General features: G+C 42.6%; 1 pseudogene; it reads left to right on the top strand.

The window, feature by feature from the left end:
* Window positions 1-9,696: 9,696 nt before the first annotated feature.
* On the top strand, window positions 9,697-10,435 carry LOC132237579 (small ribosomal subunit protein eS6-like; annotated as a pseudogene).
* The last annotated feature ends 1,433 nt before the right edge of the window (window positions 10,436-11,868 follow it).

Genomic DNA, 11,868 nt, shown 5'->3' with positions numbered 1-11,868 from the left:
TAGTAGCTTGAATGGGGTGGTGACCATGAAGTTGGTGAGAAGTGTTCATATTTTGAATGCAGAACAGACCGGATATGCTGATGGATTGAATGGAAAATGTGGGGAAGGAGAGCAGTCAAGGATGACTGTAAGCATTTTGACCTGAACCAGTGGAAGATGGACTTTGCATCAACTAAAGTGAAGAAGACTCTAGACATTGCAGACGGGGTAGGAAAATCAGTAATTTGGTTTTGGACATATTAAGTACTTAAAATATCTGTTGGGCATGATTTAGATATTTATGCCTGAGGTCCAGGGGAGAGGTCTTGCTAGAGGTATAAAAGCTTGTTGACTGAGTGACTAATTGAATGCGTGACTGAGACATTTTCTTAAAATAGCAATTCTGAGTGTGAAGCTATAGGATTTCATCCTGGGAGTGGAGGGGGATGGCAATTTGGATATGGACAAGAGAAAAAAAATAAAATAAAGAGGCCTTAGGTTCTGAGCAGGCAATAGATGTGAAGCCCAACAAGTAAGATTACTTCAGTCACTCTTACAATTATTATTTGAACAGAGATTTTAGAATTTTAAGTCCAAAATTTCCTCCTGTTCAGATGATAGGACAGGATGTATTAGTTTCCTATGGTTGGTATAACAAATTGCTACAAAGTTAGTGGCTTACAACAACACATATTTATTATTTTATAGTTCTGAAGGTCAGAAGTTTTAAATGAGTCTCAGGCTAAAATTAAGATGTAGACAAAGCTGTGCTCCTTCCCAGAGGCTCCAGGGGAGAATTTATCTTTCTCATATCTCATCACTTTGACTCTCTTGCCTCCCTCTTTTACTTATAAAAATCCTGATAATTACATTGAACCCACCCAGATAATCCAGGATAATCTTCCCATCTCAAGGTAGTTGATTAGCAACCTTAATTCCACCTGGAACCTTAATTCCCCCTTGCCATGTAACATAACATATTCACAAAGATTAGGATGTGGATACCTTTGGGGGAAGTGAAGTCTTAAGTTTGTTCATTCTTTTAGCCCCCAAAGACCTATATACAATAATAAAAGTGATTGAGAAAATGTCTAGAGTTTAAACAAGACCCAATTAGACATTCTCACAATCACTTTTATTTTTTATTTATTTTTTAATATATTTTTTATTGATTAAGATATTACATATGTGTCCTTGTCCCCACGTTATCCTCTACCCACCCCCCCGCTCATGCCCTCACCCCCCCCCCCCCCGTTGTCCGTGTCCATTGGTTAGGCCTATATGCCTGCATGTAAGTCCTTTGGTTGATCTTTCCCCCTTGCCCCCACCCTCCCTACCCTCCCTGACAGTCCAATCAATGCCTCTCCGTCTCTGGATCAGTCCTTGTTCATCAGTTTATGTTGTTCATTATATTCCACAAATGAGTGAGATCATGTGGTATTTATCCGCTCTCCAGTTCCATCCATGCTGTGGCAAATGGTAAGAGTTCCTTTTTCTTCTTCCTCTTCTTAAAGAATACCTTTCAGCATTTCATATAATGCTGGTTTGGTGGTGATGAACTCCTTTAGCTTTTTCTTATCCGTGAAGCTCTTTATCTGACCTTCAATTCTGAATGATAGCTTTGCTGGATAAAGTAATCTTGGTTGTAGGTTCTTGGTATTCATCACTTTGAATATTTCTTGCCACTCTCTTCTGGCCTGCATGGTTTCTGTTGAGAAATCAGCTGACAGTCGTATGGGTATTCCCTTGTAGGTAACTGACTGTCTTTCTCTTGCTGCTTTTAAGATTCTCTCTTTGTCTTTTGCTCTTGACATTTTAATTATGATGTGTCTTGGTGTGGTCCTCTTTGGATTCCTTTTGTTTGGGGTTCTCTGCGCTTCCTGGACTTGTAAGTCTATTTCTTCCACCAGGTGGGGGAAGTTTTCTGTCATTATTTCTTCAAATAGGTTTTCAATATCTTGCCCTCTCTGTTCTCCTGGTACCCCTATAATTCTGATGTTGGTACACTTGAAGTTGTCCCATAGGCTCCTTACACAATCACTTTTATTATTGTACTAGAGGCCCAGTGTACAAATTTGTGCACTAGTGGGGTTCCTCAGCCTGGCCTGTGGGATTGGGCCCAAACTGGATCTCTGACATCCCCTGAGGGGTCCCAGATTTTGAGAGGGTGCAGGCCAGGCCAAGGGACTCCACCGGTGCACGATCGGGGCCAGGGAGGTTGGCCAGCCAGGGAGGGACCACAGGAGGGTTCCAGGGCGTGTCTGGCCCATCTCACTCAGTCCTGATCAGCCAGACTCCAGCAGCAAGCCAACCTACCTGTTGGAGCATCTGCTCCTTGGTGGTCAGTGCATGGCATAGCGAGCAGTTGAGTGGCCTTAGCATATCATTAGCATATTATGCTTTGATTGGTTAAACAGACAACTGGATCACCGGACACTTAGCATATTAAGCTTTTATTATATACTAGAGGCCCGGTGCACAAAAATTGGTGCACTCGGGGGGAAGGGGGGGTCCCTCAGCCCAGCCTGTGCCCTCTTGCAGTCTGGGACCCCTCGGGAGATAACGACCTGCTGGCTTAGGCCTGCTCCCAGGTGGCAGAGGGCAGGCCCAATCCCTAGGTGCAGCCCCTGGTCGGGCTCAGAGTAGGGCCGATTGGGGAGTTGGGGCGCCGCACCCTGTCATGCAGAGAGCAGGGTGGATTGGGAGGTTGCGATGTCACCCTCAGTCACGCTCAGGGTAGGGCCGATTGGGTGGTTGGGGCACCGCCCCCTGTCACAATCAAGGCAGGGTCGATGGGGAGGTTGTGGCGCCATCCCCTGTCACGCACAGAGCAGGGCCAATCAGGGGATTGGGGAGCTCCCCCGTCACACACAGAGCAGGGCCGATCAAGGGGTTGGGGAGCTCCCCCCTGTCACTCACAGAGTAGGGCCGATAGGGGAGTTGGGGCAATGCCCCCTGTCATACACAGAGCAGGGAGGATCAGGGGGTTGGGGCTCCGCACCCTGTCACACTCAGGGCAGGGCCAATGGGGAGGTTATGGCTCTACCCCGTCACAGAGCAGGGCCCGTGGGGGGGCATTGGGGCGCCGCTCTCATTCACCCACAGAGCAGGGCCGATCAGGGGGTTGGGGCGCCACCACTGTCACACTCAGGGCAGGGCCGATGGGGAGGTTATGGCTCTACCCCGTCACACACAGAGCAGGGCCCGTGGGGGGTGGGGGTTGGGGTGCCGCACCCTGTCACACACAGAGCCACAGGGCGATCAGGGGGTTGGGAAGCTCCCTCCTATCAGGCACAGAGCAGGGCTGATCAGGGGGTTGGGGCGCCTTCCCCTGTCCCGAACAGAGCAGGGCAGATAGGGAGATTGTGGCCCCGCCCCCTTCACACATAGAGCTGCAGGACAATCGGGGTTTTGGCGCTGCCCCCTGTCACGCTGATCCCGGTGCTGGGAGGCATATTACCCTTTTAGTATATAGCATAGAGGCCTGGTGCACGGGTAGGGGCCGGCTGGTTTGCCCGGAAGGGTGTACTGGATCAGGGTGGGGGTCCCCACTGGGGTGCCTGGCCAGCCTGGGTGAGGGGATGATGGCTGTTTGCAGCTGGTCACACACCCTTCAGGGTGGGGGTCCCCACTGGGGTGCCTGGCCAGTCTGGGTGAGGGGCTGAGGGCTGTTTTCAGGCTGGCGGGTGCCTGTAGCTCCCAACCGCTCCTTTTTTTCTTTTTTCTTTTTTTAAATTCTGGGCCAGCTTTAGCTCTGGCTCCAGTTCTTAGGCCTCTGCTGCTGAAAGCAGGTATCTGGTTTTTTTGGGTTCTATAATCGAAACACTTTATCAACTCCAGCTCTGAAATCCCGGCTGCCTGAAAGCAGTTTTCTGGGGTTTTGTTTCGCTTCTATATTTGTAACAATGTTTCAAACTGCAAGCTCAGAGGCCGGCAGCGGCAGGTGGGGAACGTTGGAGTCCTCCGTCACTGAAGCAAGCAAGCCTCATGTTAACTTCAAGCTGTCTGGCTGCCGGCCGCCATCTTGGCTGGCAGTTAATTTGCATATCGCTCTGATTAGCCAATGGGAAGGGTAGGGGATGTACGGCTAATTACCATCTTTCTCTTTTATTAGATAGGATGATGATATTGATCTTTTGGCACTAAAAGCCAGAAGGGCTGAGAAAAGCTAACTTTATACAAAGTTGTGCACATGTTTTTTTTTCAATGAACCTTAAGAATATTTGTTACAGTATGTGTGAAAAGAAACTGAAACTGTGCTGGAGGATGTATCTATGTGAGTGTGTATGTGTTTGTTGTGTAATTATTCCATATAAACCTTTTTGTTGGTTTTAAATCTGATATGAAATCATATAAAATGAATACTGGAGTTTGTTGTACACTTAGGGTTTATTTTTGACTTTTATGTATACTTTAGTTTTACAAGGGCCATATTTTCAGAACTCACAGTCTATAAAATGCAAGTGCCCAAATAGGTCATTGGAAAGAACATTTGAAGTTGAGATTATCCTGGGGTAACTATTATATTTAGTTGGCTCAAGAACTGTTGCATGTTATTCTGAAATGTGCTTCCTAGCTATTCTTACTAATCTTTGAGGATGGGGATAACACATAGAACTCACAGAGCTGTCATAAGGTTTATATTAAATTACGGAGTAAATAAACATATTGGGTTCTAGGAATAGAAAGGCCAGAGACTATGAGCATAGTAGGTGAGTGGCAGAGGTAGGGAATGAGACACTGGCAGGAACAAGATCACATAGGACATTGAAGGCCTTTGTAAAGAATTTGGATATTTTAGGAGGAGACCAGTTTGGAGGAAAGGGAGGATTTTTTGAATTTAAGCTAAGGATATGAAAAAGTGATGTTGGGTCTTAGAAATGTAAAGACATAACATCTCTAAGACTTGGTATCTTTTATATATTGGAGGAGGCTAGGAAGGAGGGGCAGACATTTTTGACTCCTACTCAAATCTAATGTTCTTTATACTTTAATCATTTAAGTTAAAGTTTGAGTTTAGTTGTGCATTTGAAGCTTTGGGAGTCTTTGATGATTAAGCATAGTTAAATGTCACTGTTCAATGGTCAAGACCCTTTAGAATGTACTTTCTGCATTGGTTGCAGAAAGTATGATCTTTAGGGAAGATTGTATTGGGTTGTTTTAGAGTATGCCAGCCCTTCTAATTTTCCCATCCTTATTCCCCAAGAGCAGCAACAGAAAGAAGGAGGGAGGCAAGAGGGATCTGTCCCTTCTCAGAGGCAATGCTATGGTTCTTGATCATCTGACGAGTCTAGTTAAAGCAGTCGCCCAGCATTCCCTATATAGTAAAACTGGAATCACGGTTGCTGAATGTGTTTAGAGAAGGAAATTCCATTGTACTCAGATTTCACGAAAGGGAAGTCATAGTTTCGGAGGGAGAACTCTAAACATATCTGACCAGATTACACCATAGAAACAGAGAATCCTGTTATTAAAGCTGGAAGAAACCTTAGAAGTTTTCTAGCTTAACCTTTTCATTTTTTATCTATTATAGGGATATTTAAAGCTGTGTCTAAAGGCACAATTGGCTCAACTCTTTACTGATTTATCTTGACGATCATAACAATCAAACCAATTGTGTGTAGAAAGAGACATAGAGACAATTTCAGGTGGGGTATTAACCTCCTGATACATTATTTTAAATATCATTCATAAAAAAGCCACAGTTTAGAAGCCCAGCTTATGGCTTATGTCATCTTGCATATTATAAATGCACCATAGTTGAAATTCAAATGCCAAATAGATATCACACACTGCCAAATATGCGGAAAATAGACAAGGGCTATGCTATTTATAACCTACAGAACACCACAAAAAACCTCGTTTTTCTAAGTGTAAAGTGTGGAAGCTAGGATGAAAGAGAGTGTTTCACTTGATTTATAAGCTTTAAAATATTAAAAATAAGTCACCCAAACCAAGACCCGACTTCCAACATTTGATGAGAATTTATTTGACTACATGAACTGTCTCTGCATAAACTGTCTCTGCATAAACTGCCTTACTGTGGTTAGAGTGCTTTTTCAAAGTGTTCTCAAAAATTGTCTTGCAAGTAGGTGTGAGTAGTTCACAAGGTAGGTAAATTCACCAAGGAGAATTTTTAATACTCCATGCAGTTTTTCTGGAGAAAAAAAAAATGGAGAGAAAACTTGCATATGTACGGTAAGGTGAGGCTTGCAGGAAACAAAGGAATCTTTCTGATGTCTAGGTCACTTTCACACTCTTTTCTGGCAGAGAGCAAGACAATTGAATGTGCTAGGGTTTTATTAGGGGAGATGCCTATGAAAGGAAATAGAGAGGGATTCAGAAAGGCTGGGAGAATTGTCAGACCCCGAGGCAAGCCTGACTATGAGTGAAGGAGGGAGAAAAGGTTGGGTGGAAGCACCCTAGAATGTCCTGTGGTCTATGGGAGGTTCCCCAAGGTCTAGAGTCGAAATTGGACAATAAAGGAGTCTTTTGTCTCCCAGGAACCAGGAACCCATCCTCCTGAGTAGCCCCCTGCTGGGCAAGGTCTCTGACAGGCAGCTGCCTGTGGAAGGTACAGCCTTGAGGCAAAGACTCAGGAGGATTTCATAGAACAGCAGCTGGAGCCCTGGATCAATTTCACTCCCTGTCATAGGATGTCGGCAGTGTGGGTTCTCATAGCTGCTACATGGGACCATGGGCAAAACTATGAAATAGACCAGGGGTGGGCAAACTTTTTGACTCGAGGGCCACAATGGGTTCTTAAACTGGACCGGAGGGCCGGAACAAAAGCATGGATGGAGTGTTTGTATGAACTAATATAAATTCAAAGTAAACATCATTACATAAAAGGGTACGGTCTTTTTTTTTTTTTAGTTTTATTCATTTCAAATGGGCCGGATCCGGCCCTCGGGCCGTAGTTTGCCCACGGCTGAAATAGACAGTTTCTTCTGCATTGTCTCCACCACATACATCTCTTTCACCTTTTCTTCCACCACAACTCCTTTCTTTAAAGAGTGCTGCTTCTTCTCTACTCCTCTTAGACATTCAGTCAGAGCCTTTGAATACCTTCCACTCCTAGAAAATGGTTTGCTCCCAGGAAAAATCTGATAGTCACACTACGGTGGAATTCCATGTTCTTCAAATATTTTGTTTTTGGATTATTCCTTAAAATGATGTATACATTCACAAACACTTGGTTTAAAGTGTCTTATTTTTTTTTAAATATTTTAAAGCTTATAATCAAGTGAAACGCTCTCTTTCATCCTACCTTCCACACTTTATACTTAGAAAAATGAAGTTTTTCATGGTTTCTCTAGATTAAAAATTGCACAGTCCTTTTCTACTTAAGGCATATTTGGCAGTATGTAATAACTAGACAATTTGGCACTTATTTAAACTATGGTACATTTAAAATATGCAAGGTAACATAATGACAAGAACATGATGTATATTTCACAGATTTTGATGTAGACATCTACAGATTTTCTCCCATAAGGCCTCTGTGTATCGTGGTGGTGACACTTTTTCCTAAGGTTCTGCAATGAGGTATGCTTTCTTTGCTCACTATATTGTATCAGAGACCTAGGGAGGCTGCACCAACTGAGGGAGGATCCAGATAGCTGTGGGTCAAGATCCAAGATAAGTTGGGGGACACCTTTTAGTGGAAGTCTGTTATCCCACTTACCTCACATCTCAAAGGAGACTCACGGAAGACAGTGAAATTGAGGGGACTTAAGGCTTAATTTAATTGACTTTGGTGGGGTCCTGGCAGTTGCTTCCTAGCTAGCCCCAGCTCAACTGTTAGGGCACAATAAGGGTTTGTTAAGTATTGATTAGCTCAGAACTTAATCAATTGCTCTTCCTCTTAGATCATATCCTTTCTCCATTCTTGAACTTTACTGGTATCTCAAGAAGTTTATTTGCTGCAAATTTGCTGCCCCTTTTAAATTTAGGATCATTCCTCTGTCCCCCACCCCCAGGCAGACTGTTGCACTTTGCACTAGCTGATATTGTCTGTTCTTAACTGTGACCCAGAAAAAAAAAAGTGGGTTGTTTCTAATGTGCTCAAGGCATCTCTAACTTCCTCAAGGTGAGTGTCCACATGCAACTTCCTAGTTGCAACCTGATGGGGAACTACATTAATGACCATGCTGGAAATCTGAAATCTGCAGCAAATCGTGGTCTTAAACAGGGAAGACAGCCAAGCAGAGAAGATGCAGTGTTCCTCCTCAGACCCCATTATTAAAACTTTCATTAAGGCTGTCCCTTCCTGCTCTCTCACACTGGTTGTGCTTCATACAGAATTCGGTGATTTTGTTTACATTTGTGGCTCAAGGACATCTTGGCATTTCCTCCTATTTTTGACGAATGCAGCATATTGCTATTACTATTTATAGACTATACTTTTGTTTGGGAAAATGATCTGATCTTTCAATAGAGTAGGATTCGGTGCCACTAATATACTTCAAAATAACATTTTAAAATTGCCTTTCCCCCTTCCCATACATAGACATTTAGTTGCCTTTCCAACATGCAATTTTTTATGGGTGAGATTGCCATTTAACATCACTTTTATATTAAATTACTTTCTTAAAATCATATCACTCCCATAGTCTACTTAGGTTTCTAATTCCCACATGCTCTATCTACTATTGCCAAAGCAACTTCATCTCTATGATGTAGCTGAAGAGGCAGCCTTCATTCACAACACAGCACAGTCTGTTGAAGTGGTAAATATTACCCATTTCTATTATTAGAGCTGAAATGGAATTTTCTCTCGCTGCATTTTCAAGATGTGACATAATTAGATAGCAAGCATGGAAAAGTCAGAAATAGTGGAAGCTAATGGCCGTCTTCAGTACCAGGGAAGCTTGAACTCAGTCTTGCCTTGCTCCTGACTCCCTGGCAGAATGCCCTCAGGCCATCTCATTCTCTGTTTGAGTAATAGGGTACTATGTGAGCTTTACAGGCACTGGGGTAAAGAAGCGTGAAGCAAGGTTTCCAGTTCTATATTAGTTTTCACACTGATAGAGAACAGACAAATTCTTGTTTGATGTTTTAATTCTCTTCAGCCTCCTACACACACACCTTCCCAGCTCTGAGAAGTAGCTGAGTAGCTTTTCACTGTACTGAGAAAGGCTCTGACTTCTTCCTTTTTGACTACACATCAGAAGTAAAACAAACAAACAAACAAAAACAGCTGTCCTTGTTGCAGAAGTGTTACTGAAATTAGTGCAATGTGCAATTCCTGGTAGAAACAAGGGAGGGATGGGGAAGTGTGCGTGTGTGTGTGTGTGTGTGTGTGTGTGTGTGTGTGTGTAGATCTCACAAAAGTGATAGAGGAAGGAACTGGGCTAACTGGAGAAAACCTGAAAAAGTAATTTTTTTTTGAAAAAATTTATCGTAAGAACTTTATAATTAAAAATTGTATTCAAGTTGTGCATTTCTGCATAGTCTGGCTTGTCTCATTGCTGAAAGAGATTTTTAATCTTTTATGTTATTATTAGACCTCAGTATACCGAGGATACTAGGCGAAGTTAACAGGATAGCATGGCTTGATTTGTTTTAATAAACATTGGATAAAATTACTGGTTTCAGTAGAGTGGTCTGATTTGCAACTCCCCGTGAAAATCCGCCTTTTGACTCATGCACGTTGGGATCAGAAGAGAAGCAGCTCTTTTTCGTGGCGCCTCCAAGGCTGTCAGCTGCTTCAGGATGAAGTTAAACATCTCTTTCCCAGCCACTGGCTGCCAGAAACTGATTGACATGGATGATGAATACAAACTCTGTACCTTTTATAAGAAGTGTATGGCCACAGAACTTGCTGCCGAAGCTCTGGGTGAAGAATGGAAGGGTTGTGTGATTTGGAACTAGGTTTCCCCATGAAGCAGGGTGCCTTGACCCATGGCTGTGACTGCCCGCTACTGAATAAGGACATTTCTGTTATAAACCAAGAAGGACTAGAGAAAGAAAGCGCAAATCTGTTTGGGGTTGCATTGTGAATGCCAATTCGAGTGTTTTTAACTTGGTCACTTTGAAAAAAGGGGAGAAAGATATTCCTGGTCTCACTGATACTTCTGTGCCTTGTTGCCAAGATCCCAAAAGAGCTAGCAGAGTCCACAACTTTAATTTCTCTAAAGATGATGTCCTTCAAAATGTTGTGAGGAAGCCCCCAAATAAAGAAGGTAAGAAACCTAGGACTGGAGCACCCAAGATTCAGCATCTTATTACTCCATGCGTCCTGTGACACAAACATCAGCATATTGCTCTGAAGAAACAGCATGCTAAAATATAAGGAAGATGCCACAGGATAGGCTAAGCTTTTGGCTAAGAGAATGAAGGAGGCCAAAGATAAATGCAGGAACAGATTGCCAAGAGACGCAGGCTGTCCTCTCTGAGAGCTTCTACCTTTGAGTTCAGTCAAAAAATGAGATTTTCTAAGAGTAACAAATAAATAAGATCAGACATTAAAAAAAGATGCAAACTTCTCTTCTTTTTTAAAGTTGTATATGCAGAGAGTGGAAAGAGGCTTAGGTAGACTATCAGGGACCATGCCTTCTAAATAGTTTTGCCCATAACGAGCCTTCTGACTTCAGGTGAATTCCTTAACCTCTTTGGGGCCTGTTTCTTTATATATACAATTATAGGAAATGGACTCTATGATTTTTTTCTTAATGATTTAGACATTCCCCAAAATCTATAAGATCTGAACAAGAAACACCAGCTGAGGGCTGTTTGTTTGGCATTGTTCTTTGACTTACTTAGCAAGTGAATAACAGGGACACCAAAGATTATTCGTCTTTGTCCATGCTCAACAAACCGTGTTGAGATTATGTCTCTTTGACAGATGGAAAATGGTTTTGGTGAGAAGAGGAATGACTGAATCAGTGGTTTTCTTGTTTGTTAAGATGTTCACAGCGCACTAGCTGGAAATCAGGAGTTTAGCCACACATGACAGTAACCTTTTCAAGTTATCTCTGTCTCTCTTGGTGACAAACTGATTTCAGTTCACAGGTAGTTCACAGGTATCTCGGACACCTCTGTAGCAACTATTAGTAAAGAGACTTGATGACTCCTGTCTAGATGCTGTGCTTAAGGGTGCATATCCCTAGCTCTTTCCCAGAGCTTGGAGAAATGACTGATTCAAATACTTGATGTGCAACTACAAGAACTCACTTATGAAAGTTACACTAGCATCTGAGAATGCTTGTATTGTTTCTAATTGTAAATAATTCCCTGCCTTAAATTACCTCACTGCACAAAAATGTTTTGACCAAAAATGTTCCTATCAAGGGCTTGATAGAGATGTAGCTAGAGATGTAGCCTAAGATTAAAATTTCCAGGATGAATAATGATGTGACAGGTTATTGTCATTTATTGGATACTTATCATGTGACAGGTATTATGCATTAAATGTGCATTGCCATTTATAGGCATTACCTCATTTTAATGTTTAACAAGAATCTTATAAAGAAGAGACTATTATTCTACCAATTTTGCAGATACTGTAACTGAGGCTCAGTTGAATTAAGGGAATTCTCCAGTTTCAATGTAGAAACTGTTGGAACTAGAAATTATGTCTAAGTCAGTTTGACCAGAAAGCTTTGTCTTCACCAACACTACACAATTCTATCTCAGCAGGTCATCTTACTCCTGCCCAGGAACAGACTTTCTCACCTCCAGCAGGTCATGCCGTAAGTGCAAAGATGCCTTCTTGAACCCAGGTGTACTCTGAATGATACCGTGTTACTACCTTATTAATTGAGTATTCTGAATTTTTTTCCTCAGTGACCAGCCAATGGAAAATACCTGAAGTTACACATTTTCATTTATACGGAGACATTACTATTTCCTACATTTAGGAGATTCCTCCAAATTTAAACAAGC

The sequence above is a fragment of the Myotis daubentonii genome, chromosome 6 (genome assembly GCF_963259705.1).
Source record: "Myotis daubentonii chromosome 6, mMyoDau2.1, whole genome shotgun sequence".
Taxonomy (NCBI): Eukaryota; Metazoa; Chordata; class Mammalia; order Chiroptera; family Vespertilionidae; genus Myotis; species Myotis daubentonii.
Note: the sequence above shows the minus strand (reverse complement) of the source record. Positions and strands in the feature narration are given on the sequence as shown.